The 17,421-nt window shown below is 45.5% G+C and overlaps 7 non-coding genes and 1 pseudogene across 7 annotated transcripts; all 8 read left to right on the top strand.

The window, feature by feature from the left end:
• The first annotated feature begins 1,843 nt into the window (after nucleotides 1–1,843).
• On the top strand, nucleotides 1,844–2,034 carry LOC130311008 (U2 spliceosomal RNA). Its single transcript, XR_008859453.1, has one exon. It is a non-coding gene; the product is annotated as a U2 spliceosomal RNA (small nuclear RNA).
• Nucleotides 2,035–4,120: 2,086 nt separating this feature from the next.
• LOC130311007 (U2 spliceosomal RNA) lies at nucleotides 4,121–4,311 on the top strand. Its single transcript, XR_008859452.1, has one exon. It is a non-coding gene; the product is annotated as a U2 spliceosomal RNA (small nuclear RNA).
• A 2,088-nt stretch (nucleotides 4,312–6,399) lies between these two features.
• On the top strand, nucleotides 6,400–6,536 carry LOC130311030 (U2 spliceosomal RNA; annotated as a pseudogene).
• Nucleotides 6,537–7,971: 1,435 nt separating this feature from the next.
• Nucleotides 7,972–8,155, top strand: LOC130311025 (U2 spliceosomal RNA). Its single transcript, XR_008859469.1, has one exon. It is a non-coding gene; the product is annotated as a U2 spliceosomal RNA (small nuclear RNA).
• Nucleotides 8,156–10,237: 2,082 nt separating this feature from the next.
• LOC130311011 (U2 spliceosomal RNA) lies at nucleotides 10,238–10,428 on the top strand. The gene has a single exon (XR_008859456.1). It is a non-coding gene; the product is annotated as a U2 spliceosomal RNA (small nuclear RNA).
• A 2,081-nt stretch (nucleotides 10,429–12,509) lies between these two features.
• Nucleotides 12,510–12,700, top strand: LOC130311006 (U2 spliceosomal RNA). The gene has a single exon (XR_008859451.1). It is a non-coding gene; the product is annotated as a U2 spliceosomal RNA (small nuclear RNA).
• Nucleotides 12,701–14,779: 2,079 nt separating this feature from the next.
• Nucleotides 14,780–14,970, top strand: LOC130311005 (U2 spliceosomal RNA). Its single transcript, XR_008859450.1, has one exon. It is a non-coding gene; the product is annotated as a U2 spliceosomal RNA (small nuclear RNA).
• Nucleotides 14,971–17,050: 2,080 nt separating this feature from the next.
• Nucleotides 17,051–17,241, top strand: LOC130311004 (U2 spliceosomal RNA). The gene has a single exon (XR_008859449.1). It is a non-coding gene; the product is annotated as a U2 spliceosomal RNA (small nuclear RNA).
• The last annotated feature ends 180 nt before the right edge of the window (nucleotides 17,242–17,421 follow it).

The raw sequence follows: 17,421 nt of genomic DNA, 5'->3' as shown, positions 1-17,421 counted from the left end.
ACCTGTGCAGGTAGGGCATGACATGATAGGCAGCTGCCTTGATAGCGGGTGGGTGCTGAATGTTCCTAATTGACAAAATAAGATTAATGCTTATGAAGAAATATAAAATCTCATCCCTTCCCCAATATCGCGCCACACCCCTACCCCTTAATTCCCTGGTTGAACTTGATGGACATATGTCTTTTTTCGACCGTACTAACTATGTAACTATGTAACATAACATGGGGGGGGGGTCTCCTGGCTGTTCACACAGGTGTGTCATTGCTGTACATTGACCATGCATTGCTTCTGTGGTATTGCAAAGGCAAAGACAAATGCTTCCAGCCATCCATTGCACTAATGGATTGGTCATCAGCTGGCTGTCTATGTCCCGCATCAATATAGACCAAAGTACAGAGGGTTAGGCTATGCTATTGTGCACCTACCTGATGCATCAGAAGGTGCGAGGCCCTTGCTAAATTCTGTGCACAGACTTTGAGATCTATACTTTAGACTGTATCTAAACCTGCTCCAACATGGACTGACATTCTGGCCTACTTTCAGCCGATGCGACTTGTCTGTCGCTGAACAGTCGCTTTTTATGTATTCAGCACCTATGTATAATGTTGTAAAAATGCTCTAGAAGCTAAAGTCGCAGAAATGTCACACATATTTGGCCTGCAACTTTCTGTGCGACAAATTCAGACAGGAAAAATCAGTATAAATCCTTAGAAAATTATCCCCCAGTGTCTCCATCTGCTGGCGGTATTGAATAAGCATTGCTGCACTGATGGGGTATGCATTAGACGAAAAAAAAGAAGAAAAAGAAGAATAATACGCCCAGAAAAGAGGCGAAAAGGAGAAAAACGTAAAAAAACGTGAAAAAAAAGTAAGAGGAAGAGAAGGGAAAAAAAGGTGGAAATGGGTTTAAAAGTGATTTCGGCGGAGAAATATATATATATATATATATATATATATATATATATATATACGCGCACACACACACATATATATAAACGTATTCTCCGTTGAGATATTGCAGCCGCTGCTGTGTCCAGGCCCAGGAGCCTTAGCACTGTGCTGTGATGTCACTCAATACCACTGACATCACTAGGTGTAAACAACATCTCTCCTTTGCTGTGTATGTGACTATGGAGCTGTTTGGTGATGTCGTCTATTATGGCCTTCATAGAAGCAACAGGAGATTGTTGCATCCATCTAGAACCCTCAGAACTACAGTGCTATGATGTCACTCACTTCCACAGGCCTTGCAGAGTGTAAACAACAACAACCCAGCTTTGTTGTGTATGTAACCATAGGGATTTGTGATGTCACCTAGAACCTTCACAGCAGCGACAGCTTTATGAGGAGCATCAGCACTGCTCTGCCTGAGCAGAACCATCACCGCCATAGGTTGTCAAATAACCCGGGTTTAACCCACACAGGTAAGTCCAATGGGGTGCAGGCATGTCCTCTATGCTTACAGCTTCCCGTGGGTGTTGGTTTGATACCGTTTGGGGACAGCCAAGGAGGCATCTGCAGGCAACAAAGGTAGGTGTGTGCTTGTGTGTGTGTTTCCTATGCAGATCCTAAGCCCAGTGTCACATGCAAGTAGGAGGAGTAAGAAGGGTTCCTGGCAAATCCGGGTTATGGATTGCATTTAAAAAGGCCCCGTGGGAGTGCAATGGGCCCCTGTCTTGCTGCTTAGCAATAATGGTATGGGTTTAGGTTCTGCTGTGTGTACTGGTGGTTGACTGCCCCCCAGCCCAGAGTGTGCATGGAAAATTGTCTGGCAGCCTCCCTGACAGCAAGCAGTGATAGTGCCCATGAAGGGGACCTTGTTGGGCCCGCCCCTTTCACGGTTATCGCTTCTCGGCCTTTTGGCTAAGATCAAGTGTAGTATCTGTTCTTATCAGTTTAATATCTGATACGTCCCCTATCTGGGGACCATATATTAAATGGATTTTTGAGAACGGGGGCCGATTTCGAAGCTTGCTTCCGTCGCCCTATGCATTGACCCGATATGGCAGTATCTTCGGGTACAGTGCACCACCCCCTTACAGGGTTAAAAAGAAAGATTCCTACTTTCATTGCTACCTGCTTGCTGGCTAGCCAGCTAGCCAGCCCTGTGGGCCTTGCTGCTGCTGCAGCCAAAAAACAAAAGGTGGTGCTGCTGCTGCTGCTTCTGCTGCTTCTGCTTGTGTCTGGCCGCTGTTGGAGCGTCCAGGCACAGGACTTCTGCTGCTGCTGACTAAATGGCCTCCTTAATTGGATCATTTGAGTAGCCAGCACACCTGTGCAGGTAGGGCATGACATGATAGGCAGCTGCCTTGATAGCGGGTGGGTGCTGAATGTTCCTAATTGACAAAATAAGATTAATGCTTATGAAGAAATATAAAATCTCATCCCTTCCCCAATATCGCGCCACACCCCTACCCCTTAATTCCCTGGTTGAACTTGATGGACATATGTCTTTTTTCGACCGTACTAACTATGTAACTATGTAACATAACATGGGGGGGGGGTCTCCTGGCTGTTCACACAGGTGTGTCATTGCTGTACATTGACCATGCATTGCTTCTGTGGTATTGCAAAGGCAAAGACAAATGCTTCCAGCCATCCATTGCACTAATGGATTGGTCATCAGCTGGCTGTCTATGTCCCGCATCAATATAGACCAAAGTACAGAGGGTTAGGCTATGCTATTGTGCACCTACCTGATGCATCAGAAGGTGCGAGGCCCTTGCTAAATTCTGTGCACAGACTTTGAGATCTATACTTTAGACTGTATCTAAACCTGCTCCAACATGGACTGACATTCTGGCCTACTTTCAGCCGATGCGACTTGTCTGTCGCTGAACAGTCGCTTTTTATGTATTCAGCACCTATGTATAATGTTGTAAAAATGCTCTAGAAGCTAAAGTCGCAGAAATGTCACACATATTTGGCCTGCAACTTTCTGTGCGACAAATTCAGACAGGAAAAATCAGTATAAATCCTTAGAAAATTATCCCCCAGTGTCTCCATCTGCTGGCGGTATTGAATAAGCATTGCTGCACTGATGGGGTATGCATTAGACGAAAAAAAAGAAGAAAAAGAAGAATAATACGCCCAGAAAAGAGGCGAAAAGGAGAAAAACGTAAAAAAACGTGAAAAAAAAGTAAGAGGAAGAGAAGGGAAAAAAAGGTGGAAATGGGTTTAAAAGTGATTTCGGCGGAGAAATATATATATATATATATATATATATATATATATATATATATATATACGCGCACACACACACATATATATAAACGTATTCTCCGTTGAGATATTGCAGCCGCTGCTGTGTCCAGGCCCAGGAGCCTTAGCACTGTGCTGTGATGTCACTCAATACCACTGACATCACTAGGTGTAAACAACATCTCTCCTTTGCTGTGTATGTGACTATGGAGCTGTTTGGTGATGTCGTCTATTATGGCCTTCATAGAAGCAACAGGAGATTGTTGCATCCATCTAGAACCCTCAGAACTACAGTGCTATGATGTCACTCACTTCCACAGGCCTTGCAGAGTGTAAACAACAACAACCCAGCTTTGTTGTGTATGTAACCATAGGGATTTGTGATGTCACCTAGAACCTTCACAGCAGCGACAGCTTTATGAGGAGCATCAGCACTGCTCTGCCTGAGCAGAACCATCACCGCCATAGGTTGTCAAATAACCCGGGTTTAACCCACACAGGTAAGTCCAATGGGGTGCAGGCATGTCCTCTATGCTTACAGCTTCCCGTGGGTGTTGGTTTGATACCGTTTGGGGACAGCCAAGGAGGCATCTGCAGGCAACAAAGGTAGGTGTGTGCTTGTGTGTGTGTTTCCTATGCAGATCCTAAGCCCAGTGTCACATGCAAGTAGGAGGAGTAAGAAGGGTTCCTGGCAAATCCGGGTTATGGATTGCATTTAAAAAGGCCCCGTGGGAGTGCAATGGTCCCCTGTCTTGCTGCTTAGCAATAATGGTATGGGTTTAGGTTCTGCTGTGTGTACTGGTGGTTGACTGCCCCCCAGCCCAGAGTGTGCATGGAAAATTGTCTGGCAGCCTCCCTGACAGCAAGCAGTGATAGTGCCCATGAAGGGGACCTTGTTGGGCCCGCCCCTTTCACGGTTATCGCTTCTCGGCCTTTTGGCTAAGATCAAGTGTAGTATCTGTTCTTATCAGTTTAATATCTGATACGTCCCCTATCTGGGGACCATATATTAAATGGATTTTTGAGAACGGGGGCCGATTTCGAAGCTTGCTTCCGTCGCCCTATGCATTGACCCGATATGGCAGTATCTTCGGGTACAGTGCACCACCCCCTTACAGGGTTAAAAAGAAAGATTCCTACTTTCATTGCTACCTGCTTGCTGGCTAGCCAGCTAGCCAGCCCTGTGGGCCTTGCTGCTGCTGCAGCCAAAAAACAAAAGGTGGTGCTGCTGCTGCTGCTTCTGCTGCTTCTGCTTGTGTCTGGCCGCTGTTGGAGCGTCCAGGCACAGGACTTCTGCTGCTGCTGACTAAATGGCCTCCTTAATTGGATCATTTGAGTAGCCAGCACACCTGTGCAGGTAGGGCATGACATGATAGGCAGCTGCCTTGATAGCGGGTGGGTGCTGAATGTTCCTAATTGACAAAATAAGATTAATGCTTATGAAGAAATATAAAATCTCATCCCTTCCCCAATATCGCGCCACACCCCTACCCCTTAATTCCCTGGTTGAACTTGATGGACATATGTCTTTTTTCGACCGTACTAACTATGTAACTATGTAACATAACATGGGGGGGGGGGGTCTCCTGGCTGTTCACACAGGTGTGTCATTGCTGTACATTGACCATGCATTGCTTCTGTGGTATTGCAAAGGCAAAGACAAATGCTTCCAGCCATCCATTGCACTAATGGATTGGTCATCAGCTGGCTGTCTATGTCCCGCATCAATATAGACCAAAGTACAGAGGGTTAGGCTATGCTATTGTGCACCTACCTGATGCATCAGAAGGTGCGAGGCCCTTGCTAAATTCTGTGCACAGACTTTGAGATCTATACTTTAGACTGTATCTAAACCTGCTCCAACATGGACTGACATTCTGGCCTACTTTCAGCCGATGCGACTTGTCTGTCGCTGAACAGTCGCTTTTTATGTATTCAGCACCTATGTATAATGTTGTAAAAATGCTCTAGAAGCTAAAGTCGCAGAAATGTCACACATATTTGGCCTGCAACTTTCTGTGCGACAAATTCAGACAGGAAAAATCAGTATAAATCCTTAGAAAATTATCCCCCAGTGTCTCCATCTGCTGGCGGTATTGAATAAGCATTGCTGCACTGATGGGGTATGCATTAGACGAAAAAAAAGAAGAAAAAGAAGAATAATACGCCCAGAAAAGAGGCGAAAAGGAGAAAAACGTAAAAAAACGTGAAAAAAAAGTAAGAGGAAGAGAAGGGAAAAAAAGGTGGAAATGGGTTTAAAAGTGATTTCGGCGGAGAAATATATATATATATATATATATATATATATATATATATATATATATACGCGCACACACACACATATATATAAACGTATTCTCCGTTGAGATATTGCAGCCGCTGCTGTGTCCAGGCCCAGGAGCCTTAGCACTGTGCTGTGATGTCACTCAATACCACTGACATCACTAGGTGTAAACAACATCTCTCCTTTGCTGTGTATGTGACTATGGAGCTGTTTGGTGATGTCGTCTATTATGGCCTTCATAGAAGCAACAGGAGATTGTTGCATCCATCTAGAACCCTCAGAACTACAGTGCTATGATGTCACTCACTTCCACAGGCCTTGCAGAGTGTAAACAACAACAACCCAGCTTTGTTGTGTATGTAACCATAGGGATTTGTGATGTCACCTAGAACCTTCACAGCAGCGACAGCTTTATGAGGAGCATCAGCACTGCTCTGCCTGAGCAGAACCATCACCGCCATAGGTTGTCAAATAACCCGGGTTTAACCCACACAGGTAAGTCCAATGGGGTGCAGGCATGTCCTCTATGCTTACAGCTTCCCGTGGGTGTTGGTTTGATACCGTTTGGGGACAGCCAAGGAGGCATCTGCAGGCAACAAAGGTAGGTGTGTGCTTGTGTGTGTGTTTCCTATGCAGATCCTAAGCCCAGTGTCACATGCAAGTAGGAGGAGTAAGAAGGGTTCCTGGCAAATCCGGGTTATGGATTGCATTTAAAAAGGCCCCGTGGGAGTGCAATGGGCCCCTGTCTTGCTGCTTAGCAATAATGGTATGGGTTTAGGTTCTGCTGTGTGTACTGGTGGTTGACTGCCCCCCAGCCCAGAGTGTGCATGGAAAATTGTCTGGCAGCCTCCCTGACAGCAAGCAGTGATAGTGCCCATGAAGGGGACCTTGTTGGGCCCGCCCCTTTCACGGTTATCGCTTCTCGGCCTTTTGGCTAAGATCAAGTGTAGTATCTGCTCACTTGGTCTGGTCAGAGGGTGTCTGGGGTACCCGGCTCCTTGGCCTGGGGGGATCGTCCTTCTTAACGGAGGGACTTCACCCCCCTGCTGCTATTAGGGAGCCGGCTTAGTCCCCAGACAACGGGAGGCGATCACCCTTCACTGCCCACTCTTTGGTGGGGGAGTGTTTTTCTGTCCCTGCCTGGACACGCCTATTGAAGATGGAAGAGATCATGGACACCTCTCAATCTGTTGGAGAGGAGGTTCCTTTTTTTGGGAAGATCAAGAATGGGGTCCGGATCCTGCTGAAAGACCTTGAGAAGAAAAGAAGAGGACTTTCCTTTGTAATGGAGGAAATTCTTTTTGGAGTTTTGGAAATTGCAAAGACACAAATCCTTTCCATGTTGGAATTTCCAAAGAAAGGGTGCTTTGATGTTATTTTGGTTTCCGAAGAGGATTATGATTTATTTTGGAAGAAATTTGAGACAATCAAGTCTGATCCAGTGTGGGAGGGCGTGGAAGTCATTCCCCACTTTCCCAGGAGAGAAAGAATTTTAACGGTGAGGATGTATAGTCCTTACGTCCCTGAGGAGGATATTATAATTCTTTTGACCCAATTTTGTGAGGAAATTGCGCCACTTGGGAAAATTTATAATCAGTATGGAGTCTGGACAACAAAGTGGAGATTTAAAGTAAAGTTCAAGGAAGACGCAGATGGAAGAGTTCTTTATCCCCCTGCCCGTTTTAAAATAGGGGTTATCAATGGAGATATGTTTTTTGCAGGTATGCAGAATTTCTGTAGAAAATGCAAGAAATATGGCCATTTAAAGGAAGAGTGCACCTCAATGTGGTGCCAAAAATGCCAAAAAGAAGGTCATGAAATCGAATCCTGTAGCCAAAAAAGTAAATGTAATTTATGTAACAAAATTGGTCACATGTATGTGAACTGTCCAAAGAGGAAGAAGAAAAGAGAAGAAGAAGTTTCTGAACAAGAGCCAGAAATTAAAAGATCTGTGGTAACCCAAGAGCCAAAAATTGTTGGAAAAGAGATGATAGTAGAAGAAAAGAACATTGGAGAGCATAAGAGTAAAAAGAAAAATGAAGAGCCGGTGAGAGATTTAAGAGGATATTCAGGGTCTTTCCAAACTATTTTGGAGAGAGCTCCAGATGAGGAAAGAGAATTGTTCTTACAGGACCTGGATAATCTATTATCCACCTTTAAAGCCAAGTTGCCTGCAGTAAGAAACAAAGTTTATGATTCTTTTCGCCCTGACGTGGATCGATTTATGGTAACTTATAAAATACCGGCCTGGTTGGCCATCCCAGTAAAAAGGGAAATGGAAAAAGGAAGCTTAACCTATGGTTTAATTGATTACTTGGCAGTTTACGCCCGGAGAAAGGGAATGAATTTGTTATAATTTTGGAATGTTTATTATTTTTATTGTTGTTATAATATTTTATTTCAATTTGTCTTTTTTTAGGAATAAATAAAAGTGTTACCTGATGATGAACAAAACAATCGAGTCCATATAAGATCTTGGAGCTCTGATTGAGTTCTGAGGGCTAACTTAAAAAAGAATCTGTTCTTATCAGTTTAATATCTGATACGTCCCCTATCTGGGGACCATATATTAAATGGATTTTTGAGAACGGGGGCCGATTTCGAAGCTTGCTTCCGTCGCCCTATGCATTGACCCGATATGGCAGTATCTTCGGGTACAGTGCACCACCCCCTTACAGGGTTAAAAAGAAAGATTCCTACTTTCATTGCTACCTGCTTGCTGGCTAGCCAGCTAGCCAGCCCTGTGGGCCTTGCTGCTGCTGCAGCCAAAAAACAAAAGGTGGTGCTGCTGCTGCTGCTTCTGCTGCTTCTGCTTGTGTCTGGCCGCTGTTGGAGCGTCCAGGCACAGGACTTCTGCTGCTGCTGACTAAATGGCCTCCTTAATTGGATCATTTGAGTAGCCAGCACACCTGTGCAGGTAGGGCATGACATGATAGGCAGCTGCCTTGATAGCGGGTGGGTGCTGAATGTTCCTAATTGACAAAATAAGATTAATGCTTATGAAGAAATATAAAATCTCATCCCTTCCCCAATATCGCGCCACACCCCTACCCCTTAATTCCCTGGTTGAACTTGATGGACATATGTCTTTTTTCGACCGTACTAACTATGTAACTATGTAACATAACATGGGGGGGGGGTCTCCTGGCTGTTCACACAGGTGTGTCATTGCTGTACATTGACCATGCATTGCTTCTGTGGTATTGCAAAGGCAAAGACAAATGCTTCCAGCCATCCATTGCACTAATGGATTGGTCATCAGCTGGCTGTCTATGTCCCGCATCAATATAGACCAAAGTACAGAGGGTTAGGCTATGCTATTGTGCACCTACCTGATGCATCAGAAGGTGCGAGGCCCTTGCTAAATTCTGTGCACAGACTTTGAGATCTATACTTTAGACTGTATCTAAACCTGCTCCAACATGGACTGACATTCTGGCCTACTTTCAGCCGATGCGACTTGTCTGTCGCTGAACAGTCGCTTTTTATGTATTCAGCACCTATGTATAATGTTGTAAAAATGCTCTAGAAGCTAAAGTCGCAGAAATGTCACACATATTTGGCCTGCAACTTTCTGTGCGACAAATTCAGACAGGAAAAATCAGTATAAATCCTTAGAAAATTATCCCCCAGTGTCTCCATCTGCTGGCGGTATTGAATAAGCATTGCTGCACTGATGGGGTATGCATTAGACGAAAAAAAAGAAGAAAAAGAAGAATAATACGCCCAGAAAAGAGGCGAAAAGGAGAAAAACGTAAAAAAACGTGAAAAAAAAGTAAGAGGAAGAGAAGGGAAAAAAAGGTGGAAATGGGTTTAAAAGTGATTTCGGCGGAGAAATATATATATATATATATATATATATATATATATATATATATACGCGCACACACACACATATATATAAACGTATTCTCCGTTGAGATATTGCAGCCGCTGCTGTGTCCAGGCCCAGGAGCCTTAGCACTGTGCTGTGATGTCACTCAATACCACTGACATCACTAGGTGTAAACAACATCTCTCCTTTGCTGTGTATGTGACTATGGAGCTGTTTGGTGATGTCGTCTATTATGGCCTTCATAGAAGCAACAGGAGATTGTTGCATCCATCTAGAACCCTCAGAACTACAGTGCTATGATGTCACTCACTTCCACAGGCCTTGCAGAGTGTAAACAACAACAACCCAGCTTTGTTGTGTATGTAACCATAGGGATTTGTGATGTCACCTAGAACCTTCACAGCAGCGACAGCTTTATGAGGAGCATCAGCACTGCTCTGCCTGAGCAGAACCATCACCGCCATAGGTTGTCAAATAACCCGGGTTTAACCCACACAGGTAAGTCCAATGGGGTGCAGGCATGTCCTCTATGCTTACAGCTTCCCGTGGGTGTTGGTTTGATACCGTTTGGGGACAGCCAAGGAGGCATCTGCAGGCAACAAAGGTAGGTGTGTGCTTGTGTGTGTGTTTCCTATGCAGATCCTAAGCCCAGTGTCACATGCAAGTAGGAGGAGTAAGAAGGGTTCCTGGCAAATCCGGGTTATGGATTGCATTTAAAAAGGCCCCGTGGGAGTGCAATGGGCCCCTGTCTTGCTGCTTAGCAATAATGGTATGGGTTTAGGTTCTGCTGTGTGTACTGGTGGTTGACTGCCCCCCAGCCCAGAGTGTGCATGGAAAATTGTCTGGCAGCCTCCCTGACAGCAAGCAGTGATAGTGCCCATGAAGGGGACCTTGTTGGGCCCGCCCCTTTCACGGTTATCGCTTCTCGGCCTTTTGGCTAAGATCAAGTGTAGTATCTGTTCTTATCAGTTTAATATCTGATACGTCCCCTATCTGGGGACCATATATTAAATGGATTTTTGAGAACGGGGGCCGATTTTGAAGCTTGCTTCCGTCGCCCTATGCATTGACCCGATATGGCAGTATCTTCGGGTACAGTGCACCACCCCCTTACAGGGTTAAAAAGAAAGATTCCTACTTTCATTGCTACCTGCTTGCTGGCTAGCCAGCTAGCCAGCCCTGTGGGCCTTGCTGCTGCTGCAGCCAAAAAACAAAAGGTGGTGCTGCTGCTGCTGCTTCTGCTGCTTCTGCTTGTGTCTGGCCGCTGTTGGAGCGTCCAGGCACAGGACTTCTGCTGCTGCTGACTAAATGGCCTCCTTAATTGGATCATTTGAGTAGCCAGCACACCTGTGCAGGTAGGGCATGACATGATAGGCAGCTGCCTTGATAGCGGGTGGGTGCTGAATGTTCCTAATTGACAAAATAAGATTAATGCTTATGAAGAAATATAAAATCTCATCCCTTCCCCAATATCGCGCCACACCCCTACCCCTTAATTCCCTGGTTGAACTTGATGGACATATGTCTTTTTTCGACCGTACTAACTATGTAACTATGTAACATAACATGGGGGGGGGGGTCTCCTGGCTGTTCACACAGGTGTGTCATTGCTGTACATTGACCATGCATTGCTTCTGTGGTATTGCAAAGGCAAAGACAAATGCTTCCAGCCATCCATTGCACTAATGGATTGGTCATCAGCTGGCTGTCTATGTCCCGCATCAATATAGACCAAAGTACAGAGGGTTAGGCTATGCTATTGTGCACCTACCTGATGCATCAGAAGGTGCGAGGCCCTTGCTAAATTCTGTGCACAGACTTTGAGATCTATACTTTAGACTGTATCTAAACCTGCTCCAACATGGACTGACATTCTGGCCTACTTTCAGCCGATGCGACTTGTCTGTCGCTGAACAGTCGCTTTTTATGTATTCAGCACCTATGTATAATGTTGTAAAAATGCTCTAGAAGCTAAAGTCGCAGAAATGTCACACATATTTGGCCTGCAACTTTCTGTGCGACAAATTCAGACAGGAAAAATCAGTATAAATCCTTAGAAAATTATCCCCCAGTGTCTCCATCTGCTGGCGGTATTGAATAAGCATTGCTGCACTGATGGGGTATGCATTAGACGAAAAAAAAGAAGAAAAAGAAGAATAATACGCCCAGAAAAGAGGCGAAAAGGAGAAAAACGTAAAAAAACGTGAAAAAAAAGTAAGAGGAAGAGAAGGGAAAAAAAGGTGGAAATGGGTTTAAAAGTGATTTCGGCGGAGAAATATATATATATATATATATATATATATATATATATATATACGCGCACACACACACATATATATAAACGTATTCTCCGTTGAGATATTGCAGCCGCTGCTGTGTCCAGGCCCAGGAGCCTTAGCACTGTGCTGTGATGTCACTCAATACCACTGACATCACTAGGTGTAAACAACATCTCTCCTTTGCTGTGTATGTGACTATGGAGCTGTTTGGTGATGTCGTCTATTATGGCCTTCATAGAAGCAACAGGAGATTGTTGCATCCATCTAGAACCCTCAGAACTACAGTGCTATGATGTCACTCACTTCCACAGGCCTTGCAGAGTGTAAACAACAACAACCCAGCTTTGTTGTGTATGTAACCATAGGGATTTGTGATGTCACCTAGAACCTTCACAGCAGCGACAGCTTTATGAGGAGCATCAGCACTGCTCTGCCTGAGCAGAACCATCACCGCCATAGGTTGTCAAATAACCCGGGTTTAACCCACACAGGTAAGTCCAATGGGGTGCAGGCATGTCCTCTATGCTTACAGCTTCCCGTGGGTGTTGGTTTGATACCGTTTGGGGACAGCCAAGGAGGCATCTGCAGGCAACAAAGGTAGGTGTGTGCTTGTGTGTGTGTTTCCTATGCAGATCCTAAGCCCAGTGTCACATGCAAGTAGGAGGAGTAAGAAGGGTTCCTGGCAAATCCGGGTTATGGATTGCATTTAAAAAGGCCCCGTGGGAGTGCAATGGGCCCCTGTCTTGCTGCTTAGCAATAATGGTATGGGTTTAGGTTCTGCTGTGTGTACTGGTGGTTGACTGCCCCCCAGCCCAGAGTGTGCATGGAAAATTGTCTGGCAGCCTCCCTGACAGCAAGCAGTGATAGTGCCCATGAAGGGGACCTTGTTGGGCCCGCCCCTTTCACGGTTATCGCTTCTCGGCCTTTTGGCTAAGATCAAGTGTAGTATCTGTTCTTATCAGTTTAATATCTGATACGTCCCCTATCTGGGGACCATATATTAAATGGATTTTTGAGAACGGGGGCCGATTTCGAAGCTTGCTTCCGTCGCCCTATGCATTGACCCGATATGGCAGTATCTTCGGGTACAGTGCACCACCCCCTTACAGGGTTAAAAAGAAAGATTCCTACTTTCATTGCTACCTGCTTGCTGGCTAGCCAGCCCTGTGGGCCTTGCTGCTGCTGCAGCCAAAAAACAAAAGGTGGTGCTGCTGCTGCTGCTTCTGCTGCTTCTGCTTGTGTCTGGCCGCTGTTGGAGCGTCCAGGCACAGGACTTCTGCTGCTGCTGACTAAATGGCCTCCTTAATTGGATCATTTGAGTAGCCAGCACACCTGTGCAGGTAGGGCATGACATGATAGGCAGCTGCCTTGATAGCGGGTGGGTGCTGAATGTTCCTAATTGACAAAATAAGATTAATGCTTATGAAGAAATATAAAATCTCATCCCTTCCCCAATATCGCGCCACACCCCTACCCCTTAATTCCCTGGTTGAACTTGATGGACATATGTCTTTTTTCGACCGTACTAACTATGTAACTATGTAACATAACATGGGGGGGGGGGTCTCCTGGCTGTTCACACAGGTGTGTCATTGCTGTACATTGACCATGCATTGCTTCTGTGGTATTGCAAAGGCAAAGACAAATGCTTCCAGCCATCCATTGCACTAATGGATTGGTCATCAGCTGGCTGTCTATGTCCCGCATCAATATAGACCAAAGTACAGTGGGTTAGGCTATGCTATTGTGCACCTACCTGATGCATCAGAAGGTGCGAGGCCCTTGCTAAATTCTGTGCACAGACTTTGAGATCTATACTTTAGACTGTATCTAAACCTGCTCCAACATGGACTGACATTCTGGCCTACTTTCAGCCGATGCGACTTGTCTGTCGCTGAACAGTCGCTTTTTATGTATTCAGCACCTATGTATAATGTTGTAAAAATGCTCTAGAAGCTAAAGTCGCAGAAATGTCACACATATTTGGCCTGCAACTTTCTGTGCGACAAATTCAGACAGGAAAAATCAGTATAAATCCTTAGAAAATTATCCCCCAGTGTCTCCATCTGCTGGCGGTATTGAATAAGCATTGCTGCACTGATGGGGTATGCATTAGACGAAAAAAAAGAAGAAAAAGAAGAATAATACGCCCAGAAAAGAGGCGAAAAGGAGAAAAACGTAAAAAAACGTGAAAAAAAAGTAAGAGGAAGAGAAGGGAAAAAAAGGTGGAAATGGGTTTAAAAGTGATTTCGGCGGAGAAATATATATATATATATATATATATATATATATATATATATATATATACGCGCACACACACACATATATATAAACGTATTCTCCGTTGAGATATTGCAGCCGCTGCTGTGTCCAGGCCCAGGAGCCTTAGCACTGTGCTGTGATGTCACTCAATACCACTGACATCACTAGGTGTAAACAACATCTCTCCTTTGCTGTGTATGTGACTATGGAGCTGTTTGGTGATGTCGTCTATTATGGCCTTCATAGAAGCAACAGGAGATTGTTGCATCCATCTAGAACCCTCAGAACTACAGTGCTATGATGTCACTCACTTCCACAGGCCTTGCAGAGTGTAAACAACAACAACCCAGCTTTGTTGTGTATGTAACCATAGGGATTTGTGATGTCACCTAGAACCTTCACAGCAGCGACAGCTTTATGAGGAGCATCAGCACTGCTCTGCCTGAGCAGAACCATCACCGCCATAGGTTGTCAAATAACCCGGGTTTAACCCACACAGGTAAGTCCAATGGGGTGCAGGCATGTCCTCTATGCTTACAGCTTCCCGTGGGTGTTGGTTTGATACCGTTTGGGGACAGCCAAGGAGGCATCTGCAGGCAACAAAGGTAGGTGTGTGCTTGTGTGTGTGTTTCCTATGCAGATCCTAAGCCCAGTGTCACATGCAAGTAGGAGGAGTAAGAAGGGTTCCTGGCAAATCCGGGTTATGGATTGCATTTAAAAAGGCCCCGTGGGAGTGCAATGGGCCCCTGTCTTGCTGCTTAGCAATAATGGTATGGGTTTAGGTTCTGCTGTGTGTACTGGTGGTTGACTGCCCCCCAGCCCAGAGTGTGCATGGAAAATTGTCTGGCAGCCTCCCTGACAGCAAGCAGTGATAGTGCCCATGAAGGGGACCTTGTTGGGCCCGCCCCTTTCACGGTTATCGCTTCTCGGCCTTTTGGCTAAGATCAAGTGTAGTATCTGTTCTTATCAGTTTAATATCTGATACGTCCCCTATCTGGGGACCATATATTAAATGGATTTTTGAGAACGGGGGCCGATTTCGAAGCTTGCTTCCGTCGCCCTATGCATTGACCCGATATGGCAGTATCTTCGGGTACAGTGCACCACCCCCTTACAGGGTTAAAAAGAAAGATTCCTACTTTCATTGCTACCTGCTTGCTGGCTAGCCAGCTAGCCAGCCCTGTGGGCCTTGCTGCTGCTGCAGCCAAAAAACAAAAGGTGGTGCTGCTGCTGCTGCTTCTGCTGCTTCTGCTTGTGTCTGGCCGCTGTTGGAGCGTCCAGGCACAGGACTTCTGCTGCTGCTGACTAAATGGCCTCCTTAATTGGATCATTTGAGTAGCCAGCACACCTGTGCAGGTAGGGCATGACATGATAGGCAGCTGCCTTGATAGCGGGTGGGTGCTGAATGTTCCTAATTGACAAAATAAGATTAATGCTTATGAAGAAATATAAAATCTCATCCCTTCCCCAATATCGCGCCACACCCCTACCCCTTAATTCCCTGGTTGAACTTGATGGACATATGTCTTTTTTCGACCGTACTAACTATGTAACTATGTAACATAACATGGGGGGGGGGTCTCCTGGCTGTTCACACAGGTGTGTCATTGCTGTACATTGACCATGCATTGCTTCTGTGGTATTGCAAAGGCAAAGACAAATGCTTCCAGCCATCCATTGCACTAATGGATTGGTCATCAGCTGGCTGTCTATGTCCCGCATCAATATAGACCAAAGTACAGAGGGTTAGGCTATGCTATTGTGCACCTACCTGATGCATCAGAAGGTGCGAGGCCCTTGCTAAATTCTGTGCACAGACTTTGAGATCTATACTTTAGACTGTATCTAAACCTGCTCCAACATGGACTGACATTCTGGCCTACTTTCAGCCGATGCGACTTGTCTGTCGCTGAACAGTCGCTTTTTATGTATTCAGCACCTATGTATAATGTTGTAAAAATGCTCTAGAAGCTAAAGTCGCAGAAATGTCACACATATTTGGCCTGCAACTTTCTGTGCGACAAATTCAGACAGGAAAAATCAGTATAAATCCTTAGAAAATTATCCCCCAGTGTCTCCATCTGCTGGCGGTATTGAATAAGCATTGCTGCACTGATGGGGTATGCATTAGACGAAAAAAAAGAAGAAAAAGAAGAATAATACGCCCAGAAAAGAGGCGAAAAGGAGAAAAACGTAAAAAAACGTGAAAAAAAAGTAAGAGGAAGAGAAGGGAAAAAAAGGTGGAAATGGGTTTAAAAGTGATTTCGGCGGAGAAATATATATATATATATATATATATATATATATATATATATACGCGCACACACACACATATATATAAACGTATTCTCCGTTGAGATATTGCAGCCGCTGCTGTGTCCAGGCCCAGGAGCCTTAGCACTGTGCTGTGATGTCACTCAATACCACTGACATCACTAGGTGTAAACAACATCTCTCCTTTGCTGTGTATGTGACTATGGAGCTGTTTGGTGATGTCGTCTATTATGGCCTTCATAGAAGCAACAGGAGATTGTTGCATCCATCTAGAACCCTCAGAACTACAGTGCTATGATGTCACTCACTTCCACAGGCCTTGCAGAGTGTAAACAACAACAACCCAGCTTTGTTGTGTATGTAACCATAGGGATTTGTGATGTCACCTAGAACCTTCACAGCAGCGACAGCTTTATGAGGAGCATCAGCACTGCTCTGCCTGAGCAGAACCATCACCGCCATAGGTTGTCAAATAACCCGGGTTTAACCCACACAGGTAAGTCCAATGGGGTGCAGGCATGTCCTCTATGCTTACAGCTTCCCGTGGGTGTTGGTTTGATACCGTTTGGGGACAGCCAAGGAGGCATCTGCAGGCAACAAAGGTAGGTGTGTGCTTGTGTGTGTGTTTCCTATGCAGATCCTAAGCCCAGTGTCACATGCAAGTAGGAGGAGTAAGAAGGGTTCCTGGCAAATCCGGGTTATGGATTGCATTTAAAAAGGCCCCGTGGGAGTGCAATGGGCCCCTGTCTTGCTGCTTAGCAATAATGGTATGGGTTTAGGTTCTGCTGTGTGTACTGGTGGTTGACTGCCCCCCAGCCCAGAGTGTGCATGGAAAATTGTCTGGCAGCCTCCCTGACAGCAAGCAGTGATAGTGCCCATGAAGGGGACCTTGTTGGGCCCGCCCCTTTCACGGTTATCGCTTCTCGGCCTTTTGGCTAAGATCAAGTGTAGTATCTGTTCTTATCAGTTTAATATCTGATACGTCCCCTATCTGGGGACCATATATTAAATGGATTTTTGAGAACGGGGGCCGATTTCGAAGCTTGCTTCCGTCGCCCTATGCATTGACCCGATATGGCAGTATCTTCGGGTACAGTGCACCACCCCCTTACAGGGTTAAAAAGAAAGATTCCTACTTTCATTGCTACCTGCTTGCTGGCTAGCCAGCTAGCCAGCCCTGTGGGCCTTGCTGCTGCTGCAGCCAAAAAACAAAAGGTGGTGCTGCTGCTGCTGCTTCTGCTGCTTCTGCTTGTGTCTGGCCGCTGTTGGAGCGTCCAGGCACAGGA

The sequence above is a fragment of the Hyla sarda genome, unplaced genomic scaffold (genome assembly GCF_029499605.1).
Source record: "Hyla sarda isolate aHylSar1 unplaced genomic scaffold, aHylSar1.hap1 scaffold_1618, whole genome shotgun sequence".
NCBI lineage: Eukaryota > Metazoa > Chordata > Amphibia > Anura > Hylidae > Hyla > Hyla sarda.
Note: the sequence above shows the minus strand (reverse complement) of the source record. Positions and strands in the feature narration are given on the sequence as shown.